We start from the raw sequence: 6,124 nt of genomic DNA on the forward strand, positions 1-6,124 counted from the left end.
AGCTGAATTTTGGTGACTGGACTGCTCCTAAGGTTTGGAGTGTAGGGTACCTCTGATTCATGGGCTAAGTTCTGCCGCTTAGCAGAAGGAGCTCATAAAGAGCAGGCTGAGGGGAAATCTTTGCCCCATAAGGGCTCCTCACTGCAAGTGAGAAGGTCTTGGCTTAAGCCACCAATTTCAATCAGACAGAAAGCAGACCAGTGAGCAGGACGGTGTATGCCTCAAGAGATCTGTGCTGATGTGGGGGCCTCAGATACACGACGCCTGTCAGGGCCCAGGCATGACCCTCTCCTTCCCTCCTGCATGGAGATGCTGTGAGAATTAGCCATTCCTACAGGGCCCTGTCAAACACTGAGCTAACCTCCGGGAACCCAAAGATATTCAAAACACCAGCCAGTCCCCCCAACACACACACACACGGTGCTGGAGGGGACAGCTGTGCAGCAGCAGAACATGGGAGGTCTTGATCAGTTAATTAGGAGGTGACCTTTTTTTTTTTTTGAGATGGAGTCTTACTCTGTCACCAAGTCAGGAGTGCAGTGGTGCCATCTCTGCTCACTGAAACCTCCGCCTCCCGGGCTCAAGCAATTCTCCCACCTCAGCCTCCCAAGTAGCTGAGACTACAGGTGCGTGCCACCACACCCAGCTAATTTTTGTATTTTTAGTAGAGACAGGGTTTCACCATGTTGGTCAGGCTGGTCTCAATCTCTTGACCTCATGATCTGCCCGCCCTGGCCTCCCAAAGTGCTGGGATTATAGGCGTGAGCCACCAAGCCCAGCCTTTTTGTTTGTTTTTGCTTTTGAGACGGAGTCTAGCTCTGTCGCCCAGGCTGGAGTGCAGTGGTGCAATCTCGGCTCACCGCAAGCTCTGCCTCCCCGGTTCACACCATTCTCCCTTCTTAGCCTCCGGAGGCTACAGGCACCCACTTATAGGCCTGGCTAATTTTGTTTTTGTATTTTTAGTAGAGACGAGGTTTCACCGTGTTAGCCAGGATGGTCTCGATCTCCTGACCTCGTGATCCATCTGCCTTGGCCTCCCAAAGTGCTGAGATTACAGGTGTACAGGTGTGAGCCACTGCGCCCGACCCTTTTTTTTTTATTAGACGAAGTCTCACTCTGTCACCCAAGCTGAAGTGCAGTGACACGATCTCAGCTCGCTGCAACCTCTGCATCCCAGTTCAAGCAATTCTGCCTCAGCCTCCTGAGTAGCTGGGATTACAGGTGCCCACTACCACACTTGGCTAATTTTGTGTATTTTTAGTAGAGATGGGGTTTCACCATGTTGGCCAGGCTGATCTCAAACTCCTGACCTCAGGTGATCTGCCTGCCTCGGCCTCCCGCAGTGCTGGGATGACACTGAGCCACCGTGCCCAGCCAGGAGGTAACTTGATCTGTATGTTTGCATTTACATGGTGCGAGGAAACAGCACCCTAGGTAGATAGAACAGCGTGTACAAAGGCCCGGAACTTTAAAATCACCAGTCTTCTAGCCTCTATATTCTTCATACTAACTTTGCCTATTTTGAACTTTATGTAAATGGAATTACATTGCATGTTCTCTTTTGTATCTGACTTCGTTTTCTCAATACTGTGTGAGTGGTATCCATGCCATTTAAAGTGATGGTCGATTAACTTAATGCTACGTGGCCTTCTAGTTGATGGAGGCCAGGCAAGACCCACAGTGAGGCTGAGCCTCTCAAGGGTTCCTGGCTTTGCCCAGGAAACAATTCAAGGGCAAGCTGGAAGTGAAAGAAAACAGGCCAGGCATGGTGGGAGTTACTACCCCTTCCCTAGAAACTTTTGCCTGAGCCGCCCCTTAATCTGCATTAAATTAAAAGTGGGTATAGGCCGGGCGCGGTGGCTCAAGCCTGTAATCCCAGCACTTTGGGAGGCCGAGACGGGCGGATCACGAGGTCAGGAGATCGAGACCATCCTGGCTAACATGGTGAAACCCCGACTCTACTAAAAAAAAAAAAAATACAAAAAACTAGCCGGGCGAGGTAGCGGGCGCCTGTAGTCCCAGCTACTTGGGAGGCTGAGCCAGGAGAATGGCGTAAACCTGGGAGGCGGAGCTTGCAGTGAACTGAGATCCGGCCACTGCACTCCAGCCTGGGTGACAGAGCGAGACTCCATCTCAAAAAAAAAAAAAAAAGTGGGTATAAATGTGGCTGCAGAACTGCCCTGAGCTGCTGCCCTCAGCACATTCTGCCTATGGGCCTGCAGGGGCCATCACGGAGCTGTAACCCTGCCGCTTCAAGCTGTTTTGTTTTGTTTTTCTTTTGAGACAGTCTCGCTCTGCCCTTCCAGTTTAAATATCACGCAGGCTGGAGTGCAGTGGTGCAATCTCAGCTCACTACAACCTCCGCCTCCCGGGTTCAAGCAATTCTGCCTCAGCCACCTGAGGAGCTGGGACTACAGGCACGTGCCACCATGCCCGGCTAATTTTTGTATTTGTAGTAGAGGCAGGGTTTCACCATGTTGGTGAGGCTGGTCTCGAACTCCTGGCCTCAAGTGATCTGCCCACCGCCCGCCTCGGTGTCCCAAGGTGCTGGGATTACAGATGTGAGCCACTGCGCCCTGGAAAAGTGCTTTCTTGAGATGGAATCTGCTCCTGGTGAAGATGCTCTAAACACTGCTGAGATAACAAAGGATTTACAATATTCCATAAACTTCGCTGGTACAGCAGCGATGGGGTTCGAGAGGATTTTCCACTTGTGAAAGAAGGTCTGCTGTGGACAAAATGCTTCCAAACAGCATCACGTGCTACAGAGAAATCTTTTGTGAGAGGAACAGGCTCAGTATGGCCACCTTTATTGTCTTATTTTAAGAAATTGCCGGCCAGCCGTGGTGGAGAATCACTTAAACCCAGGAGGCGGAGGTTGCAGTGAGCCAAGATCGCGCCATTGAACTCCAGCCTGGGTATAAGAGCGAAACTCCATCTCAAAAAAAAAGAGAAAGAAATTGCCACAGCCACCCCAGCCTTCAGCCACCACCACCCTGATGAGTCAACAGCCACGAACAAGACCATTCACCAGCAAAGAGATCCCAACTTCCTCAAGCCTCAGATGACGGATGGCACTTTTTATCAGTATCTTAGTTTTTATTTTATTTTTTAATTTTTATTTATATATTTATTTTTGAGACAGAGTCTCACTCTCTTGCCCAGGCTGGAGTGCAGTGGCGCCATCTCGGCTCACTGCAACCTCCACCTCCCAGGTTCAAGCGATTCTCCTATCTCAGCCTCCCAAGTAGCTGGGGCTACAAGCACGTACCACCACGCCCGGCTGATTTTTTTGTGTTTTTAGTAGAGATGGGGTTTCACCGTGTTGGCCAGGCTGGTCTCGAACTCCTGGCCTTAGGTGATCCATCCACCTTGGCCTCCCAAAGTGCTGGGATTACAGGTGTGAGCCACCGCCCCCAGCCATTTTATTTTATTTTTGAGATGAAGTCTTGCTTTGTTGCCCAGTCTAGAGTGCGGTAACATGATCTCGGCTCACAGCAACCTCTGCCTCCCAGGCTGAAGCAATCCTCCCACCTCTGCCTCCCTAGTAGCTGGGACAGGTGCGCACCCCCACACCCGGCTAATTTTTTGTATTTTTGGTAGAGACAGGGTTTCACCATGTTGCCCAGGCTGGTCTCCTGAGCTCATGCAGTCTGCCCACTTGACCTCCCAAAGCACTGGGATTACAGGTGTGAGCCACTGTGCCCAGCCTATTATCATCATTATTATTATTATCATTATTGGTGTTGAGGGAGGGTAGGGTGGTGGGAGCCTAGTTGGGGGGGAGTGAGGAGTGGTCAGTAAAGTATTTTAAATTGAGGCACGTGCCTTGTTTTGTAAAATGTTTGCACACCTGACTGCACTGTGGTATCAACGTAACTTTTATATGCAGTGGAAAACCAAAAAATCCCTCTGACTGGCTTTATTGCGACATTTGCCTTATTGCCGTGTCTAGAACTGAACTGTGATATCTCCGGTCCGCCTGTGCTAACTTCCAGCACTACAGAGTTTGATGCAGCTAGGTGGTTTTCTCCCTGGCTGGTTGCTGCTTCTCACCCACGGAGGAGGTGGAGCCCTCGGGACCCGGCAGAACACAGGGCTGCCTCGTCAGCACTGCCTGGCTTAACCTGAAATTGGGTCATTAGACAGACTTGAAAGGGCCACCAGTAAATTCTTCTTTCTTTTCATTGGTTTTCCTCTGCTTTTCCTCCTCCCGAAGTTGGGGTCATGTCCTAAGAAGACCCGCAAGGCCTGGCCTGTGGGTGCACACGTGCGGAGGGTCGGGTCTGTGGGCTGAGGAGGGCATCGGTAGGGGACTTTGAGCAGTGCTGCTCCGGGGACACGAATTACGGGATGGGAGGCTCTCCCGCATCTGCCGAGAGCACAGCACCCCATGACTCCTGGGAGCTCGTCGTAGATGCTGAGATGAGTCCTTCCTCAGACGGGATATTTGCTAATGCCTCCGCCAGCCCGGGCTTGTCTTTCTTCTCAGAGCCTTTCAAAATGCACACACCCTCCATTCCCATGAAGTCCAGTGGATCAGGTTTTCCTTTATGCATCATGCTTTTAGTGTTTACCTAAGAATCATTTCCCTAACCTAAGTCACACTGACATCCTCCTTTTCATTCTTACACACATTTTACAGTTGTAGGCCTTACATTTTGGCTTATAACAAGTTCTGAGGCTGGGCACAGTGGCTCACACCTGTAATCCTGGCACTTTGGGAGGCCGAGGCGGGTGGATCACCTGAGGTCAGGAGTTTGACACAAGCCTGACCAACATGGTGAAACGCCGTCTCTACTAAAAATACAGAAAGTAGCCAGGCGTGGTGGCAGGCACCTGTAATCCCAGCTACTCAGGAAGCTGAGGCAGGAGAATCACTTGAACCTGGGAGACGGAGGTTGCAGTGAGCCGAGATCGTGCCACTGCACTCCAACCTGGGCGACAAAGTGAGACTCCATCTCAAAAAAATTAGTAGTAAGTTTTGAATGGATTTTTGTATGTACTGTCGTGTATAGATTGAAGCTTCCGTTCATATGTGTAGCCCCGTCGTTCTAGTACCATTTGTTGCTAAGATTCTCCTTTCTCTGCTGAATTTGCTTACGCTTATTTCAAAATCAGTTGAGCATATATGTGAGGGTCTACTCTGGATCCTCTGTTCTGTTCCACTGATCTGTCTATCCTATTACCGATGCCACACTGTCTGGATTTCTGAACCTTTATGACACATCTTGGGCCAGGTGCAAAGGTTCACGCCTGTAATCCCAGCACTTTGCGAGGCCGAGGCGGATGGATCACTTGAGGCCAGGAGTTCAAGACCAGCCTGGCCAACATGGTGAAACCCGTCTCTACCAAAACTATAAAAACTAGCCGGGCATGGTGGTACACGCCTGTAATCCCAGCTACTCGGGAGGCTGAGGTACAAGAATCACTTGATTCCCAGAGGCGGAGGTTGCAGTGAGCCAAGATCGCACCACTGCACTCCAGCCTGAGTGACATAACGAGACTCCATCTCAAAAAAAAAAAAAAACCCACATCTTGAAGTCAGGCATAGAACGCCCTCTCACTTGACTATTCTTTTCCAGAGCTGTTCTAATGATTGTAGGTGCACTGCATTGCCACACACTGAAACACAGGCCCATGAGCCCACATACATGTACAATACAAATATAAGTAACTGCACACCATGACCCAGTGGAATTTATCCCAGGAATGCAAGATTGGTTCAACATGAAATGAGCCAATGGAATTCACCATATAAACAGATTAAAAGACAAAAACACGGCCGGACATGGTGGCTCACGTCTGTGATCCCAGAACTTTGGGAGTCTGAAGCAGGAGGATTCTCAGGGTCAAGGCCAGCCTGAGCAACATGGTGAGACCTGGTCTCTAAATAAGACAAAAATACATCATTTCAGTAGACTTAGAAAAGGCATTTGACAGAATCCAGCAGCCTTATGAAGCTTTTAAAATTTTTCTTTTTTTTTCTTTTGAGACAGAGTCTCGCTCTGTTGCCAAGTCTGGAGTGCAGTGGCACATTCTCTGCTCACTGCAAGCTCCGCCTCCCGGGTTCATGCCATTCTCCTGCCTCAGCCTCCCGAGTAGCTGGGACTACAGTTACCCG

The sequence above is a fragment of the Macaca mulatta genome, chromosome 14, assembly GCF_049350105.2.
Source record: "Macaca mulatta isolate MMU2019108-1 chromosome 14, T2T-MMU8v2.0, whole genome shotgun sequence".
In the NCBI taxonomy this organism is placed as follows: Eukaryota; Metazoa; Chordata; class Mammalia; order Primates; family Cercopithecidae; genus Macaca; species Macaca mulatta.